This window comes from Pinus tabuliformis, chromosome 7 (assembly GCF_031772625.1).
Source record: "Pinus tabuliformis cultivar Carrire ecotype Pingquan chromosome 7, CPIR1, whole genome shotgun sequence".
Classification (NCBI taxonomy): Eukaryota; Viridiplantae; Streptophyta; class Pinopsida; order Pinales; family Pinaceae; genus Pinus; species Pinus tabuliformis.
In genome coordinates this window covers 1,978,746,840-1,978,774,118 of record NC_142293.1, presented here as the reverse complement: position 1 = coordinate 1,978,774,118, position 27,279 = coordinate 1,978,746,840, and positions in this window count along the sequence as shown.

Sequence of the window (27,279 nt, the reverse complement as noted above, 5' to 3'; positions counted from 1 at the left end):
ATCAAGTCTGGAAGGGCATTGACTTGAGGGAGGTTGTAAATGGGCAAGTTGGAGTCCCAAATCCCTAAAATATCAGCTCCACTGAGGTGTTGAGCTTTCAATTCATTTAGCATATGAATATTATACTTAGAATTTATTGGGAACCAGTCTAACATCTGATAATCAATATCTCCTAGGGCCTTCCATTCTAACTCTCTTTGTGGGGCATTCAGAGGTTGAATATTCAGGGCTACTGGTGTTTCCATGGTTAAGTAGTGCTATGACTTGTATTAGAACTGGTGTTACTAAACAGAGCAACACAGAGGAGTATTTCTGGAACAGAGAGGTGAATTGCAAAGGAACAGAGGGAAAATGGCAGCGACAGCAATTGAAATACTGCACAGAGGACTGATAGAGCAAATGGCAGGCCTGAAAAAACTCTCTTCATGGTGAATTAGAGCAGCTCGGGTCTTTAGTTCACGAATGCGCGAACCAGCTGTAAATTAAGGTAAATTTCGCTAAATGCAGGTTCTGCAACGGAATTGTGACCCAACAGTTGAAAATAGGTACTGGTTGCTGGAGTTTGCTGGTAGGTACAGTGTTCTTCACTCGTTTTAAGCTATATTTGGAGAATTATGGACAAAACCAGGCTCAGAGGGAATGATTTGGATAAATACCTTGCGTTTTGCCGGCAATGGTTACAAATGCAGGTGTAATGGACGCGCCCACGGTCTCTGTAGCGATTTCTGCAGGTTGGCGCTTGTTTGGTCGTAAAATGCATGCAGGGGAGCAATAGTTGTTTTTGCAAAAAGTGAGAAAAACACGGTTTTTTTTGGCGAAAATATGGATTTTTGGAACATTGGCGCTTTTTTTGGATGACGTCAGCATGACGTCATCAGGTGGGGTCAGGGTCGGGTGACGTCAGTATGACGTCATCGGGTGAGGTGGCAAGCTGTGAGTGGTCCACGGGGATGCGTAGCTGGCGGACATGTCGGAGTGCTGGCGGGCGGGGGCGCTAATGCGGCGGTGAGTTGGCCTGACGTGGGCATGACGCAGCAATGGCGTAGGCGCGGCGGGACCAGCGGTAAACCAGAAATGGTAAATGGTATTTCTCGGACCGTTATTGATATGGTCGTGGATTTGTCAGAGGGCGACCCAAGAGAATTTGGGGGTGACGCGTGGCAAAGGCCTGACGTCACCCTCTGACAGTTTCTCGGGCGATAAAGGCAGTACATCGGGACCGACCCGATATGAATATGGGCCGTCGGATGAAGATTCCCGGATCTGACGGTTGACGGGTCATCAATTTGTCAGGGCGATACGGCAGCGGCGGGAGAATAAAATAATATTTTTGCGAAATGCGCGCCCGGCGGAAACTTTAGAAAAGTGGGTTTTTGACTGTGTTACGGGCAAAATGGTTATGCGCGGGTTTATTGACAAAGCCGGATTAAGGTTATTAATCCAAGTTGATCTTGGATTAATCCCTGGATTAATTTTTGGCGCTCTGTGGGTCGCGCTCAAAGGTTTAGCGCTTAAACCATTTAAAACCAAACTTAGAGCTATAATGCTCGGGGAAGGGGATACATAGGTATTTTGGGGTTTTTTGCATAATTTACATAGTAATAAGGGGAATAGGGGGTATAGGGAGTTACATAGTAAGAAGTTACGGGTTAACATGAGTGGAAGAGGTGGATTGAGGAGTGGAAACACTAAGTTTTATATGGAATCAACTTAGTTTAGGAAGTAGATCAAAATGAAAAGAATTTTAGACAATAAATGTGGCTCTTAAAGAAATAAGAACCAACAGAAGACTTTGACTTTCTTTCATGCACATGGGTAGTACTGGGATGTTAGTGATGAATGTGATGGGGGGTAATCAGGAAGTTAGACATGCTTCATTGTATTGCTGCAAAACTGCTGAATAAGAGACCTGCACTGGCACCATGTTTTGCCTTTGCTTGGGCCGGTGAAATGCCATAAACCATGCTTTCTGCAACCCCAACTACCTACCCACTCTATTGCCTAGCATTTTTTGTTACTTCTAGGAGGGTGCACTTAGACTTGCAAACCCTTTTGTGCCTTTTCTTTTCTTTTGGCTTTTTCTTTTGATTTTCTATCTAGAACTACCCTTATTGCTTCCAAGGTCCCAGATTAAACAGTTGGGAACCTTAATTCTCTACCTAACTACTGGTCTGCCAAGATTGAACAGTTTGGACAGACTTCTTTCTCTATTCTACAACAAGAAATTGAAACATGGCATGATCCAGATTAAGCTGTTGGATCACCCATCCAAAATTGAGTCAATATCAGGCTATGTACACACATTGTCTTCTTTTGGAAATATGGGATCTTTGCATCACCAAAGCAGAGCATATTTGGAACTTTCATTTGCCAATCATGAAATATGAAACCTATTGGTATAGGTATCTAACAGTGGCTCCACATGGGGATGGTTTTTCTTTTTTGAAAGACCAAGAACAGCAGGTCAGAATGCCTTGGCCCTTGACTTCTTTCACCAAAACTTGGAGTATTGTTCTTTTAAATCTCAAAATTGTGCTCTGTCATACTTGTGGAACTTGCTGAACTAAAGCCTTTTCCTGATTCTGCAGGACCTTTGAAACTGAGTTATTCACATGCTGAAAGAAAATATTATATACAACAGATTATGTACAGGGGAACAGCCATGCTATGTTCATGGAAAGTAGTCAAAATAGTGCTTCAACATCCTGCCATTCACAGGACCTTCATCCAAGTCAGTTTCATCCAGATTTTTTAGGAAGTAAGTGTTGTTTCCTTGCACTGCTTGGATGACAAATGGTCCTCTCCAAAGGGAATCAAATTTTCCATGTTTTCCTTTATCTTCCCTTCTTGAATCCCACTTAAGGACTTTGTCACCCATGTTGAAATCTTCAGCCTTAGTTCTTCTGTCGAAAGCTTTCTTTAACTTTTCTTGTAAAACTTGAACTCTGGTATAAACTTGGTCTCTAGTTTGCTGCAAACATATAATTTGATTTACCCTTCTTTGCACATCATTTGGTTCAGCCTGGCTTTCTTGAAGGAGTTTCATGACCGGGATCCCTAGTGATGAAGGAAATTTAGCTTCTAATCCATAGACTAACTCATATGGGCTGACCCCTATGGATCTCTTGGTTGTTAGTCTATCTGCCCATAAGGCATTCACAAGCTTCTTATGCCAATTCTTCTTATTTTCTTCCAACACCTTCTTTATGATGTTTACAAGGCTTTTATTTGATGATTCAGCAAGGCCATTTCCTTGGGGATAGTATGCAGTAGAATGGCCCAAGGTAATGTGGAATTTGTGGCAGAAGTTCACCATCTTCTTGGATCTAAAGGCAGCAGCATTGTCTGTTATGATCTTATCAGGACAACCAAATCTAGACAGTATATTATTTTCCAAAAACTGAATGATTGTTGAATCATTTGCCTGTCTACATGGGATGGCCTCAATCCATTTGGTGAAGTAGTCTGTGGCTGTGAGGATCCATCTATGTTGGCCTGAAGATGAGGGATGAATTTCCCCAATGAAATCCAAGCCCCATTGTTGAAAAGGTCTCTCTGTTGCAATAGGTCTCAAAGGAAGTGGCAGTAACTTTCTCTTTCCCTCAAACACTTGACATTTATGACATGAAGTGGTAAATTTTTTGACATCAGAGAACACAGTGGGCCAATAGTAACCAACCCTCAGTATCTTGTCCACAGTGGACTTCCAGTACAAATGTCCACCACAATCACCTGCATGAAATTCTTTCATGATATTGTTAGTCTCATTCTCAATCAAGCAGTTTAACAATATACCCTCGTGGTTTTTCCAAAGCAAATTGCCATCCATGACATAAAATCTTGAAGCTTTCATTTTTAGGAACCTACATTTAGTTCTGGACAATCCTGGGGGAGCACACAGGTTTTGCAATATATAACAGATGTCAGAATACCACAGAGATTGTTCAAAGGCTACATTGATCTTTGGAGTCGCCAGCTCCGGTTCATTGTCTAGCTGGTTTATGTCTAAGGCTTGGAAATTTGCTTCTGTCATTAATTTAGCCAAACCTTGCCCTTTTATCAGTTTTGTAGGTTTTATTTCAATATCAAATTCCAAGATGTTGGCAATCCATTTGCCTCTTCTGCCCTCTAGGTTTTCTTGAGTAAGTATGTCTTTCACAATGGGACTTGGCACATAAGCTATAACATGGGAGTATAGGATGTAAATCCTAAAGTCTTTGATGGCCTTGACCAAAGCATATGCTTGCTTTTCCATGATCTGATATTTCAGGGGTGCATCTCTAAGAGCTCTACTAAAGAAAGCAATGGGTTTTTCATTTCCTTGGTCATCTTTCTGTAATAAGACAGCAGCAATAGTATGCTGGGAGGCAAAGGAGAAAATTATAAACTCTTTGTCAAATTGTGGATTTGTTAAGACTGGAGTTTGGGTAAGGGCCAACTTTATGCCTTCAAAAGCTTGATTTGCTTCTACTGTCCATTTTACTTTTGAATCCTTTTTAAGCATGTTATTGAGTAATCTGCTCAATTCTGCTAAATTTGGGATAAATCTCCTTAGGAAGTTGATCTTCCCCAAGAACGCTTGTAATTCTTTGATGTTTCTTGGGTGGGGCATTTGCAAAATGGCCTGTATTCTGCCTGGGTCAATTCTAATGCCATCCTTTGAAATAATATGACCCAATAACTTGCCTTCTTCCAAACCAAACAGGGATTTCTTGGGATTTAAAGAAATTCCATATTTCCTACAAGTTATGAATATCTGCCTTAGATGTTTCAAATGTTCTTGGTCAGATTTTGAGAAAGGTGTGAGGTCATCTAAGTAGATGACAAGGAAGTCATGAATCTCTTTGGCAAAAGCAATATCCATTGCTCTTTGAAATGTAGCTCCTGCATTTTTCAATCCAAAAGGCATTTTTACATATTTGAAGGTTCCCCATGGGGTTGTGAATGCGGTTTTGTCTTGATCATCAGGGTGTACTAGGATCTGATTAAAGCCTGAGAATCCATCAAGTAGTGAAATCCTTGAAGCCCCTACCACTCTTTGGAGAATGTGATCCATCTTAGGTAAGGGATAATTATCCTTTAGGGACACTTGATTTAAGTTCCTTAGATCAACACAGAGTCTTATCTCACCAGTTTTCTTTCTTGTGGGCACCAAATTTGAAATCCAGTCTGAAAACCTGATAGGTGCTATGATACCCGCTTTAAACATTTTTTGTACCTCTTTCTCAATTGAAGGGAGAAGCATAGGATTAATTCTCCTCAATTTCTGTTTAAAGGGTTTTTGATTGGGCTTGAGAGGGATTGTGTGTTGAATCACAGAGGTGTCATAGGATTTTAAATCCTCATAACTCCATGCAAAGACATCTTGAAACTCTTTGAAGAGGTCAATGTATTTAGGCTTCTGATCAGGTGGTAATGATGCAGACAATTTTATTATCTTGGGCTTTTCAACAGTTCCAATGTTGCATTCTTCAATGGCAGCATTAAGGGGCTGCATTTTTGGTTTTCTAGGGACATCATTTGAGTCAAAAATATCCTCCAATGGAGTTAGGCCTGTTGGAAGAAAATTGTCTTTCAATTGTATTACTTCAGCTTCTGTACCAGCTACTTCTTCACAACTGATTTGTTGAATTTCTTGTATGTTGTCTTTATTAAAAATTGTTGGTTGTAGCATTGTTAGCTGTTTTGGGTGATATTGCCTTGTGGTTCTGTTCATTCAGTGTTTGTAACTCACTTGCAGCCTTAGTATCAATGTTTAATCCTGAAAATTCTTGCTGTAAAGTCAAAAAATTGTTTATTTGTGTGTCATCCTCAAATACTTGCCAATCCTTGACATTGTTTGGGACAGAAGGCCTGTGTTTAATTTCAGCTGTAAAGCAGTGCTTGGTTTCAAAAGGTAGTTTACAGGTGCTTGCAAATGTGGCCAAACTATGAGCATGAAGATTATGGGTTCTAGAAATTTTGGTAATTTGAAATTCAGTGAAGGAATTTAGTATTTCAACAGCAGCAGACCTATAAGATCTCAGTCTTTTGTCATTAGTGACAAAATTCCCTTTTACTTGTTGGATAATTAGGTCTGAATCTCCCATGATTGAAACTTTTGTGGCTTGTAAGGATTTTACTAGTTTGAGGCCTAGTAAAAGAGCTTCATATTCTGCCATATTGTTGGTGCATCTGAAATTTAGTCTATAGGCTCGACCTTCTGCATGATTGTTTTGTTTGTTATGTATCCAAACCCCCGCTCCTGCCCCTAATTTGTTGACTGACCCATCAAATTCAAGGAACCATAGGATTTCTTGGTCAAGGGAGGAATTGTCAACCACTATGGGGCTAGGCATCAACAACTTGAGATCTTGGCTTACACTTGGTTTTTCTTTTTGAACAATTTTGTTTATTGATCGCTCAATTGTTATTTCTAGAGGAGCAGTTTGTCCATTAATGTCCTGATCTTGTTTGAGTGTCTCGGTTTCATCATCATTTGTAGGACCTGTATTGTCATTGAAGAGAATATATGAGTCTATGTCAGAATGGACAGCATACATGGGAAAGTTTTGAGGTTTTTCTTCACTGCTTACCATGTATTTCATCAGTGTTTCTCTGTATAGTCTCTTTGGTTGCCCAAAGACAGATATGGTTGCATAGGACATGTCTAATTGAAGAGAACCTTGAAGTTTAGCCCCCCATGATCTTGATAAGAGCATTCCATATTTAGGTGGAATATCAGCAACTACAACATCCATCAAGATTGTCTTATTGGGGTATTGAACAAGTGAGACACAAAGATCCTTTATCAGGCCTAAACACTTGACTTGGCTGGAGTCAAATGAGAACAGGTCCTTGTATGGTCTTGTAATATCTAGATTTAATCTTTCCATGACCGATTTGGGCATCAGGTTGTGGGAAGCACCTGAGTCAAACATTGCATTATGTAATATCTTATCATGAACATGCAGGCTAAAATAAAAAGGTAAGATTCCTGTAACTGCTGTCTTTCCATCAAACTCTGGGCTGAAAAGTAGTTCTGGAGTGTCATCCAACACGTTAACATCATATTTGTTATTAGTAAGTTGAAGGGATCTCTTGATTTGATGCTTGTAAATGTCATGCTTGGCTAGCTCTGAAAGGGGGATGGCTATCTTCAATTTTCCAATTTCAGCTTCTAGGTCAAAAGGTCTTTCAAATTGGGTCTTAGTGTTTTGATTAACAGCCTTTTCCCTTTCAATGGAATCCTTAATGCCTTCCTCCTGATTCTCTTTTTGATCCTGAGGCTTGTCCTTTTTACTTGTCTTTTGAGAGGTGTTGCTTAGCTTATGTTGGAAGGGTGTTGTATCCACTGGTTGTTGATTTGGGGAAGATGTTTCAGTTATTTCTTCAACTGTTACTTCCTTTGTAATAGAATCAGTTTTGTCAATTGGCTCTGTGACAATGGTTTTCTTGGGCAGAGGAGTGTCTTTTGTTTTCTCAGGTTGTGTCACATTTATGGTTCTACTCCTCAATCTGTATTGCTTATGAACTTCAAAAACCGTTGTATCATAGCCTTGTTTGAAATCAAATGACTCACCTGATTTGGTTTGGAACTGCTTGATATCATCATCCTTATGATCTTCTTGTGTTAAAAATACTTGATTCCCACTGTCAAGACCCATTAGGTTGATGTGAGGATCCTCATTGGGCTCACTGGATGTGGAAGCTTCAGCATAATTCTCTTGGAAAGGGGGTCTGACATGTTGGTCAGGATCAGTTCTTCCAGCATTGGGATTTTGATTTTTTCTGAAGTTTTGGTTCCTTATATTACTTGTTTGCCCTTCCCATGATGCCTTTCTTTCTATGGTTTCCACTCTGTCCCCAAGTCTATCCATACCTTTGATGATTGCATCTAACTTCTGCTCAAATGCTGAAGGTTCTTCCTTAAAGGTAGTTCTTCTTTCAGTTCTGGCTCTATTTCTCTTGGCAATCAAGTTTGCCTCCACACTCACTGCTATGTCTTGCATGTCTGCCAAAGTTGCAGGGGCTCTTTCTCTTAATTGATATGCCATATCAGCATCAAACCCATCAGGGAACTTGATTAGTGCTAAATCAGGTGGAGGCCTAAGGTTTTGAGGAATGGCACTATAGATAGAATTGAATCTAGTACAATAGTCCGAGACAGTTTCTTGTGGACCTCTCTTTATGGTGTCATATTCAGATAAAATGTGTAGAGGGTCTTTTTTCTTTTCCCATCTGTTTAGAAAGGACTGGTAAAGAACACCCGAATTAGCTATAGAGTTTGCAGCCAGTGCCCTGAACCAAGTTCTTACTTCACCTGTCAGACTTTGTACAAAAATTTTCATTCTCACATCATCATCATCTATCTCATAGTTTTCGAAGTAATCTTGCATTTTCTTGGTATGCTGTAAGGCAGTATATGTACTGGTTCCATCAAAATAAGTGATTTTGCCTTGGTAATCCTGAGGCATGGCCCCAGGATTGTTAGGCAGCTGGAGGGGTGCATAACGATTTGCCATGTTTGGTGGGATAACTGGGACAACTGGAACAACAATGGCAATTTGTGTATTAGGTGTTGACAATATGTTTTGTGAAGTGGATGATGAAGAAGGGGAGGAATGAGTTGTATGGAGGTGAAAAGTTGGCTTAGAAGGGGTGGGAATAAAGGTGTGCTGAACTGCCTCCGGGCTAGATTCAGGAGATTGCTCTGGTTCCTTTTGGCTGTTCTGAGTTTTATGGATCAAATTTGGATTGTCGAAGATAGGAGGAGGATTTGGGTCAGGATTTGACCTGGTGTACCTAGTCTTCCTTTTGGGAGCCAGCTTCTGAACTTCCTTTTGGTATTTTAGGATATTTTTAGAACTATTTCAAGGGACTGCTCAAGCTGTTTCTAGAACCACTGTCTAAAGACAGACAACAGTTTGAAAAAATATGCTCCTCCCCAGTGGAGTCGCCATTTATGTTAACACCCAGGTTGTTCCCTTTGACTCCCAAGGGAATACGGCCGGGGTAACCACTAACCAAGCTTTGGATTATAGGTCCTAGCCTACCTATAATCAGAGAGGGCTCTCTCTTTAAGATTTATCTCTGTTTTGTGAAGATTTTAGGCTAGTTATGAGTTCAGTTTTGTTTAATGTTTTGGTTGAGTGATGTCTTTCAGTACTTAAGGTGGAAATCTTCAAACAGTTTTAGTCCATTGGGCAATGGAGTCTGTGGCTACAGGTTGTTTGAAATGTTGAGTGAGATTGTTGAAACTGCAGGGCCATTTAGATATCTCATGAAACAAACTTGAAATTGTGATGGTGAAGTGTGTATAACCAGTGGAAAGCAATTAAGAATTTTCCACTAAGCTGGGGTGTGAGAAAGAGATATACTGCACAGGAGCAAACTTGAATTCCTGAAACAATAACCACTGTGAAAGATATAGTCTGGAGGTGCAGCAATTAAGAATTACACCTTATAACTATAACTGAAGAAAAAACATTTATAACAACATAGATTGAGTTCAGGGTATTCTATGAATAAATCCTGGAACTATTCTTTTTCTTTGCTATTAAACTGTGAAACATAGAACATGAATGGGTTATGAAGTAATGATAAAACGCATAACGAAGAGTTTAAAGGAAACTTATTGTGCCATGAAATACGCAGGAATCCTGTAGCACTCAGCAAACACACTACAACGCCTCAGACAACACAGAACTTTGGAAATTCCATCAGCCTTTGTATTAATCCTCTGAAAATTTACAGCATAAGATCTCTAGTAAAGAAAATCAACAACCCCTGCAAGCTTGTGCGAGGGGGAATATATACAATCGGTTACACAAAATATCTGAACCGCTGAGTCACTTGAGAAGTAAATATGTTTACCAACTTTACAGAATAGTAGATAAGGAAGTTATTGCTGCTCTTAAATACAAAATGAATGCCTTTTAATTCTGTCAAAAGACTTTTTGACCTTTGGAGGCCACTGAGTCGGTTGAGCGTCCTGAATAAATGCTGAATGATGTGTCTTTATGCTCTGTCATGCTGTAGCTTTCTCGGCCCTGTCATCTGTAACTGTCAGCGCTGCTTTAGTGGCCGAATTGGTTTGCTGAGTTGGCTCAGTCCATCTTTCTTCAGTCATGCTGGATGCATCAAATTTTCCTGTTCATGATGACTTATGTTTTTTGATGAAAAAACTTGATGAGAGGCTCTTGTTCACAGTATTAACTGTATCATTTTGGTCCACCATTCCTGTGTGGGCAATTGATGTCTCAAAATTGCATCTAAGGTCTCATCTGCCTCTGTATATTTGTAGAAGTTTGGAGGCACTTCAAACAAATGTTTGATCTCATTCATAATGAAAAATAAGTTCTCTACTCTGTTGTAGAGACTTTGCCCAGATGCTGGCCCTGTTTCTTCTGAAGTACTTGGCCTTTCAGTGATCTGATTGGTAGCAAATGTGTTGACCCTCTTTGCATAGTTCTCATGTGAAAGTAGCCTACCTGCGCTGTTCAGTAAGCCAGGAAGACCTCTGCCTTGTAGTGCTGCAAACTTGTCCATGAACCTGTTTACTTCTGTCTGCATGTCCTGGCTTCTTCTTTCCAGTGTTTGTACCAGGCTTCTTAATGTAAGGACCCTCTTTATCAGCAAAATGGTTTCAGTTCTGTTGGGAATTCTCATTGCTGCTAGCTGAGGACCTGTACGGTTATTGAGCACATTAATCATTCTATTGGCTACCTCAGGCATGTTGCCTAGAGATGCCCTGGCTCTCTGGACTTCTCTGTGTGCTTTTCCTATGAGCTCCATTTGCTCATGAATAGTCTCAATGTACTGCCACTGATCTATGATTGATTGGCCAATGTTGGCCCATAAAACTGTCTTAAGCTCAGCTATCACTTTGTCAAGGGTGAGCTCCTTCTCCAGCTCCTTTATCTTCTCCTTAAGGGCCTTTATTTCCCTCCCTTTTTCTGCCACATTTTTCTTTGACTTGTCATATTTTTCATTGAGCTTAGCCAAATTCTCCCTGGCTTCATTTAACTCTGCCATTTGGGCTTCTAAGGCCTGAATTTCATTCTTCAGCTTCTGCATATCAAGGCTTGGAGCCTGCTCTGTTGTTGGTGCTGGTGCTGATGTAGATGGTGCTGCCTGAGCTGTCTGTTCTGTAGGAGGAGCACTAGTTTGAGGGGGTTCCTCAAGGTTGATTATTTGTGGAGGGGGCTGTGATGTTTGGCCTACTTCCCTCTGTTGTAGGGCTGCCTGCAGTGCTGCCTCTGATTCTCCCAATTTCTCCTGTGTCTGGATCAGCTGTTTGTATAACGATACCAGCATAGCTGCTGCATCTTGGTCATGTCTCAGCTGGGCAACCTCTTCTGTCTGGGGATGAAGAGTTGCTGGGATCTTAACCATTTTTCTTAGTGCTGCCATATCTGCATCTCTTAGCTTCAGCAGCGCTTGTATAGCTTTGGTGTCCTTGGGATCATGCCCAAGCTCTATAATGATATCCTCCAATGCTTTGATTCTATTGTCCTTTGCTTGAGAGGATGCTTTCTCCAACTCAAGTTGGGCAGCTGTGTTGTTTAGGCTATTTTCCAGCCTAAGATTTACCAATGTTTTGTCTGCCAAGGTGGCATACACCATCTCACCCGTTTGCTTATGCAATTCAATCTGATCCATAGGGTGGATGTCTTTTGCAAGGACCTCAAGGTTGGTCCTTATGTAGTCTGTAGCTGACTATGGCTGCAGCATAGTTGGCATGAAATGACTCATTACCATTTTGCCCTCATGTACATCGTATGCAGACATTAACCTTTGTTGGTTTGTAGGAGCCATTTTCAACAAGTGATTATAGAGTTGTATCTTGAGTGGCTCATTCCTCTTTTTGATATCAATAAATTGTTGTTTGATGCCTGCTTCAGCTCCCCTTTGGTGGCTTGAGGAGCTGACTTCTCCTCCAACTGTCCTTTCTTGTTCCTGGTGAAAGGAACTTGCAGATGATTCCATGCTTGGTGGGCCCATGCCCAAAGATTGCCCAATAGGCATTTCTTCCTCAGAGAGGGGATTCATTCTGTGCCTTTTCTGCCCTTGACTTGTGGATGTGGTGAGGGGAGTCTCCAGCTCTCTATCCCTCTTCTTCCCTTTTTCTTCTTGTTGTGGGGTTTGTAGTACTGAGGCCTCCACCGTCTTTTCTTGCCTAGGGGGCAGATTCTCTTGAGCCTGTTGCTCAGTGGATATTGGGGCTTCAGCTGTTTGTTCTTGCTGCTGCACTTGCTGCCCCTCTTTCCGCCCTCCTTCTTGTTGTTCTACCTGTTTTTCTGCTTGCTTTTCTGCCATAGGAGGTGGCTGTTCTTGCTGATGTGCTGTTGAAGATGATGCAGCTGCTCCAAGTTGCCTTTGGTATGAAGAGGAAACCTGCCCACAAGTTTCCAAGTCAGCCTCTTTCTCAATATTTTTTGCTTCTCTTTGTAGTATTTGCTCTCTAGTCATTGGCTCTTCTAGGGTGCCCTCTTCCCAACTTAGTAGATTGGCATATTTCTCAATATGAGGCAATTTAATGTGAGCATAGCCACCCAATTTATGTTTTATCCTCCTGAGAGAAATGAAATGATTAGGGTCATAAGGTACCCATTTGAAACTAGTTTCTAATCGGAAGCCCTCTAGGATCATATCTGCTTCCTTCCATCCCTCCTCCCTTATATTGTAAAGGAAAGGGCCTAGCTGGTTCTTGACTTTTAGCTGCACTTTCTTGTTTTTACTATGGAAATGAATTTGGTCTGCATTTCCAAACTGCCTGAAATATTCCAAGGCAAATAGTCTCATAGGGACATATCTTGGCAGCCTATAAGGGCTCAGCTCACAGCCATATACTCTGATCACTGTATGGTGTTGGTAAAAATACCAATCACCAATGCTGTAGGACTTAGAGAGATGGAGAATTCTTTGCATTTCCTCGGTTAATCTCGGAGGAGGAACACCATACAACAAAGTCATTGCTGGATGAATGAAAAGGTCTATGAATTCACAGTATGTGTATGGTGAACGGGAGGTGCAATGAAAAATTGAGGTCCAAAATACTACAGACCTTGGATTCCCCTGGGCATCAAGTTTCTTGAGGGGAACGGGGAAACTGTCTGGTTGATAAAATAGGAACAGATGATAGATGTATGAGGTGTATCTGAACACCTTTTCCCTTTCTAGATTCATCAGTTGCTCATGAATCTTGTTTGCAATATATTCAGCATAGTCATAGTGCACAGCAGGAGGCTTCCCAGGAGAAAATATGGACAGCATGGCCATTATGGTATCATCAACATCTTCAACTCCCTTGTAGCCCAGGACATAGCTAATCAAATCTACCAGCATCCTCCCCAAGTCATTGAGATATGGATGTCCAATAGGAGGTGTTCTCAGAGCTTCAGAGCTTGGCTGAATGAATAACTGATTAATTTTGATGATTTGGGCACTGGACAGGTTCCCCCCCTTCTTTAGTAAATCTAACATGGAGAGAGGAGTCAATGGTCTTGCAGAATGAAAGTTGAGCATTTGATTTATGGCCTCAGGGGTGATATGGAACAAGACTGCACCTGAGGGATTGAGAACAGCTCTCTGACATGGATCATAGCATTCACAGCATCTATGGATCAAGTCTGGAAGGGCATTGACTTGAGGGAGGTTGTAAATGGGAAAGTTGGAGTCCCAAATCCCTAAAATATCAGCTCCACTGAGGTGTTGAGCTTTCAATTCATTTAGCATATGAATATTATACTTAGAATTTATTGGGAACCAGTCTAACTTCTGATAATCAATATCTCCTAGGGCCTTCCATTCTAACTCTTTTTGTGGGGCATTCAGAGGTTGAATATTCAGGGCTACTGGTGTTTCCATGGTTAAGTAGTGCTATGACTTGTATTAGAACTGGTGTTACTAAACAAAGCAACACAGAGGAGTATTTCTGGAACAGAGAGGTGAATTGCAAAGGAACAGAGGGAAAATGGCAGTGACAGCAATTGAAATACTGCACAGAGGACTGATAGAGCAAATGGCAGGCCTGAAAAAACTCTCTTCACGGTGAATTAGAGCAGCTCGGGTCTTTAGTTCACGAATGCGCGAACCAGCTGTAAATTAAGGTAAATTTCGCTAAATGCAGGTTCTGCAACGGAATTGTGACCCAACAGTTGAAAATAGGTATTGGTTGCTGGAGTTTGCTGGTAGGTACAGTGTTCTTCACTCGTTTTAAGCTATATTTGGAGAATTATGGACAAAACCAGGCTCAGAGGGAATGATTTGGATAAATACCTTGCGTTTTGCCGGCAATGGTTACAAATGCAGGTGTAATGGACGCGCCCATGTTCTCTGTAGCGATTTCTGCAGGTTGGCGCTTGCTTGGTCGTAAAATGCATGCAGGGGAGCAATAGTTGTTTTTGCAAAAAGTGAGAAAACACAGTTTTTTTTTGGCGAAAATATGGATTTTTGGAACATTGGCGCTTTTTTTGGATGACGTCAGCATGACGTCATCAGGTGGGGACAGGGTCGGGTGACGTCAGTATGACGTCATCGGGTGAGGTGGCAAGTTGTGAGTGGTCCACGGGGATGCGTAGCTGGCAGACATGTCGGAGTGCTGGCGGGCGGGGGCGCTGATGCGGCGGTGAGTTGGCCTGACGTGGGCATGACGCAGCAATGGCGTAGGCGCGGCGGGACCAGCGGTAAACCAGAAATGGTAAATGGTATTTCTCGGACCGCTATTGATACGGTCGTGGATTTGTCAGAGGGCGACCCGAGAGAATTTGGGGGTGACGCGTGGCGGAGGCCTGACGTCACCCTCTGACAGTTTCTCGGGCGATAAAGGCAGTACATCGGGACCGACCCGATATGAATATGGGCCGTCGGATGAAGATTCCCGGATCTGACGGTTCACGGGTCATCAATATGTCAGGGCGATACGGCAACGGCGGGAGAATAAAATAATATTTTTGCGAAATGCGCGCCCGGCGGAAACTTTAGAAAAGTGGGTTTTTTACTGTGTTACGGGCAAAAAGGTTATGCGCGGGTTTATTGACAAAGCCGAATTAAGGTTATTAATCCAAGCTGATCTTGGATTAATCCCTGGATTAATTTTTGGCGCTCTGTGGGTCGCGCTCAAAGGTTTAGCGCTTAAACCATTTAAAACCAAACTTAGAGCTATAATGCTCGGGGAAGGGGATACATAGGTATTTTGGGGTTTTTTGCATAATTTACATAGTAATAAGGGGAATAGGGGGTATAGGGAGTTACATAGTAAGAAGTTAGGGGTTAACATGAGTGGAAGAGGTGGATTGAGGAGTGGAAACACTAAGTTTTATATGGAATCAACTTAGTTTAGGAAGTAGATCAAAATGAAAAGAATTTTAGACAAGAAATGTGGCTCTTAAAGAAATAAGAACCAACAGAAGACTTTGACTTTCTTTCATGCACATGGGTAGTACTGGGATGTTAGTGATGAATGTGATGGGGGGTAATCAGGAAGTTAGACATGCTTCATTGTATTGCTGCAAAACTGTTGAATAAGAGACCTGCACTGGCACCATGTTTTGCCTTTGCTTGGGCCGGTGAAATGCCATAAACCATGCTTTCTGCAACCCCAACTACCTACCCACTCTATTGCCTAGCATTTTTTGTTACTTCTAGGAGGGTGCACTTAGACTTGCAAACCCTTTTGTGCCTTTTCTTTTCTTTTGGCTTTTTCTTTTGATTTTCTATCTAGAACTACCCTTATTGCTTCCAAGGTCCCAGATTAAACAGTTGGGAACCTTAATTCTCTACCTAACTACTGGTCTGCCAAGATTGAATAGTTTGGACAGACTTCTTTCTCTATTCTACAACAAGAAATTGAAACATGGAATGATCCAGATTAAGCTGTTGGATCACCCATCCAAAATTGAGTCAATATCAGGCTATGTACACACATTGTCTTCTTTTGGAAATATGGGATCTTTGCATCACCAAAGTAGAGCATATTTGGAACTTTCATTTGCCAATCATGAAATATGAAACCTATTGGTATAGGTATCTAACACAGTCCACCACGGTGGATAAATCCTCAAAAGGAAAGAAGAAAGTAAAAGCTAAGAATAAATCTAAGCAGCCCAGATAGGACTCCCCTAAACCTCCACCCGAGGAAGGAGCCAAACGTAAACCTAAGTATCCTTGTCTTATCTGTGACGAGGATCACTATACTAAAGACTGCCCCAGGCGGTCTGAAGTTAGTCGATTGTTGAAAGGTGCTCCCGGGATTCCTGTTGTGCTTAAAGAACCTTTCCCTTCACAGCAAACTCAAATGGTGGCAGATCCATCACAACCGTCTTCTTCATTTGGCTCTCAAGTATTTATGGCTGAGACGATTCCTGTCCACATCACTACTCGGGCAAAAGAATATCTGTCACATGCCGGGAAGAGCCTGAGGTTCCCTCCAGCGCTCCTCCGTCCAATTTTGGTCCACTCCATATCGAGAGACCTAGCCCTGAGACACCCATCTGACCCCCTCCAAAAGGTGTACTCCGGAAGTATTCTTACAACCCTAATGCTCGTGCTGCCCAGCACTACAGCATCGTTGAGGACTTAGCTCAGGCTCCGTCTGCTATGTCCGCCTTACAAGTGCTCCAGAGCTGCCCCTCCCAGAGGAAGTCCTTGCTATCTGCCATCGGTGGCATAGACCCGGCTGACTCGGATCTAATTTCTTTTGACCTCGAAGGCCATACGCCGAGACTGCCTCACCAAATCGCTTTCCTCATATAGGTCATTATCAACACTAAAACGATTCATCGTACAGTCATTGATGAAGGTGCTTCGACTTGCATCATGTCTGTTGCTTGTTGGAAAGCTATTGGTTCTCCGACGCTAAACCAGTCTCCTACAACATTGGAAGCCTTTGACGGAAGAGAGTCTCGTCCTTATGGTATCCTCCAACGGTTGCCCATCTCTTTGGAAGGGAAGACGGTCGAAGTGGAGGTCGAAGTTGTCGATGCTAATCTTACCTACAACCTCCTCCTCGGACGTAGCTTGACATATGCCATGCAAGCCGTGGCCTCCTCTCTTTTCCGTGTCATTCGTTTCCCTCATCAGGGGAAGATTGTCACCGTGGACCAGCTCTCCTTATTTGCCTCCTCTTCCGAAGGCAACATGCCTTTCATGGAGCATACCTCCAAATCATGTGAGAGTGTGGGAGCCGGAATCTTTAAAGATCCCGCCCTGATGGGTGTCTTTTCCCTCCCACCTCCTAATCTCGCCCCTATTAATATGATTTCCGTGCACTCTGATCGTGGGTCCTTCCCCCCGCTAATCAGATAGAATCTTGGGGCGATATGATGCCGTTGAGTCCTGCCGAGCTCAACTACGTTGAAATCGTTGCTGCATCGACTCCCCCTCCCGAACCTGCTCCTCCGAGCAAGGTTCTCGACTCGTATGTTCATTCCCCCTGGCTTGGAGATGACGCTACTTCGGATCCGTTAAAGGAAATATTTCCTTCCGATGAAGCTATTGTCGAGACTATGTCTCTCGAGGAACCTCCTTGGTCTGATCATCACCACCGTTCCTCGTTTCTCCCTTCCAACCAGGAAATGATCGCCTGTCTCGAATGATTTGCTTCTTGTATCCCATTTCAGCCCCTTCAAACACCTATTCAAGTTTATCAAGTGTCCTCTGAAGGCAATATGGGAAACATTACGCAGACCCAACCCATCGACATCTCTGCAAAACCAGGGATTGTCGAGCATATTCACATTGGAGTCACTTGTACTCCGGAGGAAATTCAGCTCTACACCGATCTTTTCCGCGAATTTCGTGATGTCTTCGCCTGGTCCTACGAAGAAATGCCCGGCATTGACCCTAACATAGTGGTGCATGAGATACCTATGTATCCAGGTGCTAAGCCTGTTCGTCAACGTCTACGCCCCGTGCACCCCTGAAAGGCTGCAACCATTAAAGCAGAAATTGAAAATCTTCTCAAGGCTGGTTTCTTTTACCCCATTCCACTTACCGATTGGGTTTCTAATATTGTCCCTGTGAACAAAAAGCAGGGTACCATTCGAGTCTGTGTTGATTACCGTGACATCAACCGGGCCTGTCCTAAGGATAACTTCCCCACACCCTTCATCGATCATCTCATTGATGAGTGTGCAGGGAGCGAAATGTATTCATTTATGGACGGTTTTTCTAGGTATAACCAGATCAATATTACGCCTGCTGATCAGCATAAGACTGATTTTATCTGCCCTTGGGCACTTTCGCTTACAAAAAGCTCCCTTTCGGTTTGAAGAATGCCGGTGCTACCTTCCAACCTGCAATGTCCTATGCTTTTCATGACATCCGTCACATTGTACAACCGTATCTGGATGATCTACCGACTCATTCAGTCAAACGCCAGGACCACCCTTCCCATCTTCGTGAAATCTTTCTCCGCTGTCGACACTACCGCATCAGGCTCAATCCTCATAAATGTGTCTTCTGCGTTGAATTAGGCCGACTACTCGGGTTTATCGTCTCCCGAGAGGGCATCCGTCTGGATCCCCTCAAAGTCGAAGCTATTCTGAATCTTCCTCCCCCTGCTTCTTTGCAGCAGTTGCAGAGCTTGCAGGGCAAAGCAAATTTCCTCAGACGATTTGTTCCGAACTATGCCGAAGTGGCTAAAGGCTTTACACGGTTATTGAAGCAAGATACCCCTTTTCATTGGGATGCTATCACTCAAGAGTCTTTCGAGCATATCAAGGGTCTCCTTGTCTCCGCTCCATTATTGCGACCTCCGATTTACCATCGCGATTATACTCTGTATTTGGCCACCGCTGATACCACTATCGGCATGGTTCTCGTGCAAGACGACGATGATGACACTGAGCATGTCATATATTACCTCAGCCGCAACCTCTTAGACACGGAAACTCGATATGCTTACGTCGAGAAGTTGGCGTTGGCCACCGTTTGTGCCATCCAACGTTTCCGGCATTATATCTTGTTGTGCACCACGACCGTGATTTCTGATTGCAACCCGATGACATACATTTTGTCACGTCAGTTGCTGGGGGGAAAATACTCAAAGTGGATCGTTATCCTCCAAGAGTTTGACTTGGAATTCACTATTGGCAAGTCTAAGAAGTCCCTGGTCTTTGCTGAGTTACTTTGCTCTTTGCCATCTCCTTCTGCACCCTCTCACTCAGAGGATCATATCCCGGACGAAACTCTTTTTCTGATCAGCACCCTCGATCCCTGGTATGGGGATATTATTGTATATTTGTAGACGTCCTCTTTCCGTCCCGCTGTATCCAAGGATGCTCGGCGACGGATCTGTCATCAGTCTCAACCCTACCGTATTATCGGGGACACCCTGTACCGTCTCGGCATTGACTCCGTCCTCCGCCGATGTCTAACTCTCGAGGAAGCTGAGCGAGTCCTGAATGACTGCCACTCTGGTGCCTGTGGTGGTCACATGTCCGGATATGCCACAGCTCAAAAAATCCTCCGCGCCAGTTATTTCTGGCCCTCCATTTTTAAGGATTGCATTCTTGCCATCTGTTCGTGTCATGCGTGCCAGATATACCAGCGGAAGATGCGTGCGCCACCAGCTCCGCTGCACCCTGTTGTCACCGTTGGCCCTTTTGCAAAATGGGGCATTGATTATACGACCTGTAAGCCTCGCTCGGCCGGGGGGCATGGGTTTATTATCGTTGCCGTCGATTACTTTACAAAATGGGCCGAGGCGATGCCCACATTAACTGAAGACGGTCACACAGCGGCGCAGTTTTTGTTCAACCATGTTATTACACGGTTCGGAGTTCCTCAGGCCATCGTCACGGATCACGGGAAGCATTTCCGTAATCACATGATGACCGAACTGACAACCCAACTAGGCTTACGACATGATAGTTCGACCCCGTACTATCCTCAATCCAATGGCCAGGTTGAAGCCGTTAACAAGATTTTGGTTACGATGCTTCAACGTATTGTTGGCATGCATAAGTCTAATTGGCATTTGATGTTGTTTCCCGCCTTGTGGGCCTACTGAACCTCTGTGAAGGATGCCACCGGTTTCACTCCATTTCAACTAGTTTACGGACTGGAGGCTACCCTTCCTATCGAATGCGAAATCCCTTCGTTAAAATTAGTCGTCGAGTTTCTTCCCAACACTACTCCGGTAGAGGAACGTCTTCTTTACCTAGAACGGCTGGATGAGACCCGTCACCTAGCCTCTCTAGCTATCGAAGCACAAAAGAAGAGAGTTAAAACTCACTTCGATCATACCATCCATCCTCGTTCCTTTGTTGAGGGAGATTTAGTCCTGCTATACGACCAAGCAAATGACAAGCTGGGGGCAGGCAAACTCGAGCCCATGTGGCTAGGCCCTTATATTGTAAAGAAAGTTTTGCAGAAGGGGGCATATGAGCTAGTTGACTACGAAGGTAATCCTCTCGATAAGCCCCGCAATGGGCTGTACTTGAAAAAGTACTATGCATGATTCCATGCACTTCGATTTGTACATGCGTGTGTTTTAGCAAGTGTTGTGTGTGTGTGTGTGTTTTCATGTTTTTGGCTTGGTGTGAAGGCGTGATTCCCGCTTATTGTGTCTTTTGCTTCTTGTGCAGATGTCTGGTGCACCTTATGTTGGTTTCGCTGACGATACCTACCGCAGCACTCGCAATTTGTCTTCTGTGGCGTGGGTGATCTACGATCCTCACGGTGAGTTGATAGATCTTCAAGGTGTGTGTTTAGGCTGTACTACAAACAATGTCGTTGAATATAGTGTTGTGATTGAATTATTAGCCGAGGCAATTAATCTCAATATTCGTACATTGGTTGTTAACCTGGACTCTCAACTTGTCGTCCATCAGCTCAATGGGCGTTATTCCATCAGAGACCGTCACATTTTAAGGTTGTATTTACGTGTTAAATTGTTAGAAAGGAATTTTGATTTCATTACATATCAGCATATTCCACGACGATTAAACACATTATCTGATGCATTGGCTAATCATGTATTAGATAGACATTTGCGTAATTTATAATCAAAACATCATACAAGCAAGCACATAAAAGCACAATAATAAACCATAGGAATATGTATATATATATATATATCGTGTGGCGCACCAAGGCGCTCAAAAATAAGTGTACATGTCTAGATAGGGCCTGTGTTCTCTGTACATCTGAGACACATGTCTCTCAAAAAATCACCAGTAAGAAATGTTAGCGCTTGAATTTGGCCTCAGGCTGAAAAAGACAAAATCCAAGGTAACATCAAACCACTTAGCCTCGTAGCTAGCCCTACGGGGCAGGAGAGAGCTCTCTCCAGGTCTATCTCGGCGAAAGGTTTTCAAAGGGCTGAGATGACCTAATAAAGAAAACTGATTTTAGGCTAGTAAAATGATTGAGAAGGTTTGATTTCAGATTTTTAGGGTTTTGGTGGAAAACAAGGGAAAGCAATTTTGGGTGCAGGGATGAGACACAGTTTTCGCAGAGGTCTTTTTGGGGCAAGGTAGGAGATTGTCTTGGTGCCTTTGATTTAAGTGAATGGATAGGAATGACCGGTGAGGAGCTAAAGAGAGCAAGAAACCATCGAGAGTTCTCTTTAGACAGAGGAAAACATAGATATTAAGCAAACTTAAAGGCAGAGCATATAAATTATGAATTCTACCTTAACACTTCATTTACTTAATGTGCAGAAAAGAGAAATAGGAAATTGATACACATAACAAATCTTACAAGTACATGAGAGAAGCACACCATCAACACAAATAACCACAGGAATCCCAAATAGTGCTGCAAAACCCTGGTCTTTCCCTTGCCAAAATTGCATAGATACAAAGTGTAATACAATAGAAGCTTATCCCTCAAGAGTCCAACCCTGAAAATGACTAAGAAAATACATAATATAGGCAAGCTAACACCTTTCCTTGCCTCTAGGGGTCGAGCTCATCATCCTAGGAGTTGTTTCAACCAATTCTAAACAAAGCACTACAATCTAGGCAGTCAAAACAACTTGCCTCTATAAGCTAGGAAACCAATTCATTCATTAAATGTTTGCTATTTCATGAATGAATCTTCTAGACTAGGTAAATAAGTGTCATGTCAACATGAAAATACATTAATTACATCAAAGAGGGTGAAAAATCCCATCACAAGTCAAAACTGGTCAAAGCTGGGCGAATTCCTGAGCTGTAGATGAAAAATTGAGAAAATGTGCTGATGCGTAGAGCCCCAATCCTGAACGCGTAGCGCGCCTTTGAGCCAACTTTTGAGGCACTTCCCGGCATCCAAATGAGGCAAAAGTAGGCTTGTTGGAAAGGTCTAGATGTATACTTTCCAACCCAAGTGGAATTTCTTAATTTGGTGGTCATTTGCCCCTCCAAAATTGCAATCTCCCAAGACTGCTTCCTGTGTGTCCAAAAAGTGGCAGAAAGTCATTTTTTGCATGTTTTTTGACCTTCTGAGGGCTCAAAACCTGATGAAATGTCTTGTCCATTGCTGAGAAAGTGTAATTTTTCATGAAAAATCCAAAAATGCTGAGTTTTTGAGGAATGGACTTGCCCATCTTCAGGGTAGCGCGCGGCGCGCTACGCGTTCAAAGCAAAAACCTGTGTGTGGCACAAAAGTTTCACAATTGACAAAATTTTCTCCAAATTTCTTGAAATTTGGGCTGGGAGTGCCCAATCAAGTACCATGCTCAGTCAAATAGGCTTTGGCCAAAATTTGGAGTGGATCGGGCCTTTTCCGTCATTTTAGTGCCTTGGCCAACCTCCTTGGATCTGGCGATTGTAATTTTGACATTTCTCTAAAACCATGACACCTGTGAAAAAAGTGAAGGAGGTTTTTCTTCTTTGGCATGTTGTGGACAAAAACCTCTCTCAGTTTTCCAAAATTCATCTTTTATTTCTCTGAAACATCTTTTGAGTGAAACTTATCCCGATGTGTGAAACAAGGAATTTTGTCGAAATGAAGCGAAATGAAGGGGATAAGGGGCTTCTAAATTCTTGGGGAAATTTTGGGAAGTAGGGAGGGATGTTAGGAAGTAGGGGAAAGTGGAATCTCAGAGATTGAGTGAGGGGAAGGGGTCCAAAAGGGAAAAACACAGGCCCAACCTAGAAAATTGCCAGGTTGTAGCTAGAAACTAGGGTTTGTGGAAAAATGAGGAATTTGGGGCATCTCAGTGATGGGAAGCATTTGATAAGGTACTTTAAGGATAGGGGAAGGTGTATGAACATCAGGATACAATTTTTGCCAATGATTTGACCATCCAAGAGAGATTGCCTTCAAAACCCTAGGAGAGGGAAATGACCTTGCCTGGGCGCAACTGAAGCATGAACAAGGTGTAAAATGACTCATTAGACACTGACATGATAATGAAAACCCTATGAATGATGATAGACTCAGCTGAATAGTAACATAGACTGACATTTGGGCAACTTTGAAAAGAGTGAAAACAAACCCTAGACCTAATGCCTAGCGACCAAATTTTGCTTGAAAACTCTTTGAAATGACAAAATTTGACTTTGACACTCTGAGACCACTTTGTAAGAGCATATTTGATCACTGGAGGAAGGCTGGAAAGACTGACACTAACAGGAAATAAAGACCTAGATATATACTGTGGTGGGTTGTGCTCCCTATAATCCGCAGCCGCTCGTGCCACCCGCCTCAAAAGGCGGTGCATCCTAGGTTCTACTCCGACTGTATGGATCTGAGACGCTATGGGGACCTCCTCTATCGCCTGGTAATCTGGAATCCCTGACAGCAAACCCTCGAGGTTCCATATCACGGTCTCCATCGTATCATCTCTCGGAGGAGCCAAGGCCAGAGCTCCAATGCCCTGTACATCCCTCCGCGCCTCTGGGGCCAGGCCGAGGGGTCTCGTCGGTCCTACATCTGCATACCATAGCGTTCATCGTTAGGACATGTACATGAAAAAATCAAAAACATCACAAAAATCAAAAATCAAAAAATGAGATCAAGTGTCTTACCACCGTCATCCCACTGCTCTCCAGCAGGCAGCGGCATGTCTGGGTCTCCACGGAAGTCTAGGCCAGCATACGGCCAGTCCTCCACAAAAATAGTCTGCCTCTCCAACCACTCTCGGAAGTATACCCCCCATGCCACTGGTCGACCGCCACCTCCTCGTGGCATGACATGGCCCCATCGTGTGGCCCTCGTCTCACGAGGGCCTCTAGGTGGGTCCACGACCATATCCTGCAGCTGCAATGCTGGCACCCGCTCCAGCATGAGCGGGAGTAAGATCGATCCGTAGCCAAACTACTTCGACTCACCACGACGGCAGTTGGTCAGTTGTCTCTTCATATTTGTCGCTACTACCGCTGCCCAGTTAAATATGGTAGGATTCAAGCATTCGAGAGCCAGTCAAAGATGGGTCTTCGAGGCCTCGTGTTGAGCCCGCTGTCCGAGTCACCATGAAGAGCATAGTTCGAAGGACGATGTCCTCCACCGTAGGAATTTCTATCTTCCCACTCCGCGACTTGCGTGCCCGTGGGCACACCTGAGCCATCAGCATGTCTAGAGTATCACCACCAGGTCATTGTCCCTCTAGAATAGGCATCTCACCTCGACGTGACAACCCGGTCAAAAAATAGATATCTGTGTAATCAAACTCAATGTCTCGGCCTCGGATAACGAACTTCCCATCAGTGGGATTCCAGGCTCTGATCAAGAGTTCCAGAAGGTCAGGCTGTGCTCGCAGGCGTGGAGTTAAGAAGAATTTAAGCAACCCGCACCCCCGCAATGCATTTCGGCACCCAGCATCGGCAAATGCCACTATGTCCTCATTATCATGAGCGCGTTCCTGCCAAACGAACGCCATTATACCCTGCATGATCAAAAAATTTCATTAGGGCCCTGCTCATAAAGTTTCACACGTTAATTTTATTAAAAAACTTGTTGCGCGGCGTCAGCGCGACTGTTTTTAAAACAGTCGCACTGATAATGGGCACCTTTGATATTTTTTCCGGGTCAGCGCGGAAGTACATCACTCTTCCACGCTGATCCGGGAGTGGCCTGTGGAAGTTTTTTTCGATCAGCGCGGACCCGATAGGGAAATCCGCGCTGACCGAGAGCGGAATGCGTTTCAAAAAATCTGCTCAAACAACCACTTCCCACCGTTAAAATGCAGCAAAAAGACTTCAAAATGGAGCGTAAGGGAAGATGAACCTACCTGGAACTGACTGCAGGATGGGTGATGCACGTACGAGGTGGAATTTGGCTCGTCAACCTCACAGCTCCAAGTCGTTCTCCAAAGCTCCAAATGGTAACAATGGTAAAAATTTTGTTTACCCCCTATTTATGGTAAATTTTGAAAATTAAATATTATTTTTCATAAATATGGGTTTTTTATGATGGTTTTTACCATATGCTTGGTTCCGATATAGTTTTACTATGTTTTTATGCATGTTGTCTATATTATTTCGAACAGGTTTACGCGTGCGGTGTTCCTTGTGCAGATTCTCATGCTGGTGGAATTACGACAGTTCTATACGCACTTGGTCCCAAAACATCGTCTTTAAGCTCTTTTTCGACGTGAAATAAGAAAAGATAGCCGAGTCTCCCTCTCGACTTGTTAAAAGAAGCGAGAGGCAGTCGTCTTTAAGCTCTTTTTCGACCGTTTAAACTTAAAAAGATTGTCGGGTTTTTGTCGTTTCAAACTCGTTATTGGCTACAAAACGACGTGCTTCTGACCGCTTTTCTACTTTTTCGGGTCGAAGTCACTATTTACGAAAAGTACTCCTCGATCATACTGGTCGGGCGGTTCTTTCGAGCATCGTTTTATACTTTTTCGGGCTCGAGAGACACAACTTTACGAAAAAGGACCCCCCTGGAGTTCACTTTTCTGCTGTCTTTTCAGACTCTCTAAACAGGAAAAGACGCCGAGTTCTTCCTTTGTCAGACTCGTTAAAACTTATTGACATCAGATTATTTCAAAATGACGCCTTCCAAGCATAGCTATCCCCGTCAAGCTTGTCATCAAAAATAATCAGGGTACTCGCCAGAAATGGTGGGGAAAATGGAACCATAATCATTGTCGTGTCGGCAGTATGTCACTCTTGAACATGGCACTTGTCTGCATTCGTGTCTGGGTGGGAACCTCTCATCTTTCTTTTACACTGACCTCCGTGGGTTTGGGTTATCTTGTTTGACCTCTCATCTGCTCATTGTCGCCATGAACCCTGATCATTTAATGTCAAATACTGCCAAGTCCGCTGTTGTGCCGTCGATATGTTCAAGAGAAGTTGACCTCCGCAAGAATACTCAACCTCCCTCTGATACCTCACGCAAAATATCTTATCCTTCTCTGTCTCGTGTCGATGATGTGGGAAACATTATGGCCCACCTTCGATCAAGGTCACTTCCTGTCGACTTCAGCTCATTATCCAGGAAGTTGACCTAGAGACTCCCTTCAGGTGCCTTGGAGCCTGCATGCCTCAATGGCAGGTTCTTCGTGTTCAACGCGAGGTTTTCATCATTGGCCTCCGATCGAATGATTTTGCGGGTGTTCGACGCCAGCTCATTGATTCACACGCCGTAGATTGTACCTATAGTACCTTGAGGACCATTGTCATTATTGGTGGTACCTCTTGCATCTGTTAACAGTTTTCATCATTGACTGGTAATCAGACGATGTTCTGGCATGTTCGACTTCAACTCCTATATTCGCATGCTTGAACTTGTACTTTGTTCGGGTCGAGATGGAACGCAAGACCCTGGATTTTGCTTATTGAGATCCAGGTTGCGGTTTTGTGGACTATTATGATCGTTACATGACTCATTGATGGATGGCTACACCCATACCTGAGTCTTCATGGATGGCTGCGACCATACCTTTACTATCACCATGGTCTCATTAGCTGGGTGGCTGCGTCCATACCACAGGCCTCTTTCGTATGTCTTTTGGATGGCTGCGCCCATGCCTAGGCTACATGTAATTGATCATCAGAGATATCAGTTGTACTTGCGTACAGGTTCTTCCTGGTGGTGTTCCAGTTCAGTCGGTTTCATAAAGCATTTCACCCCTCCCACTCTCTCGGGCTTCATGCTTTAAGGGGCATCTGTTACACGGTAATTTGTCACTGTCTTCCTGTCAGTCTTCCTACTGTGTCATGGGTCCAAATCATCCATGCTTATGCTCTCTAATGTTGCCAAATGACACACTTTGCCAAAGTTTTTTTATCATCGCGACTGTTGTCAAAATAAACGTGCTGATGAGCGCTCCAAAACAGACCGAATGCGCTGCCAGCGCGGAAGCACACGTGATTCCCGCACTGGTCGAATTTCATGAGACAGCGCGTCTGT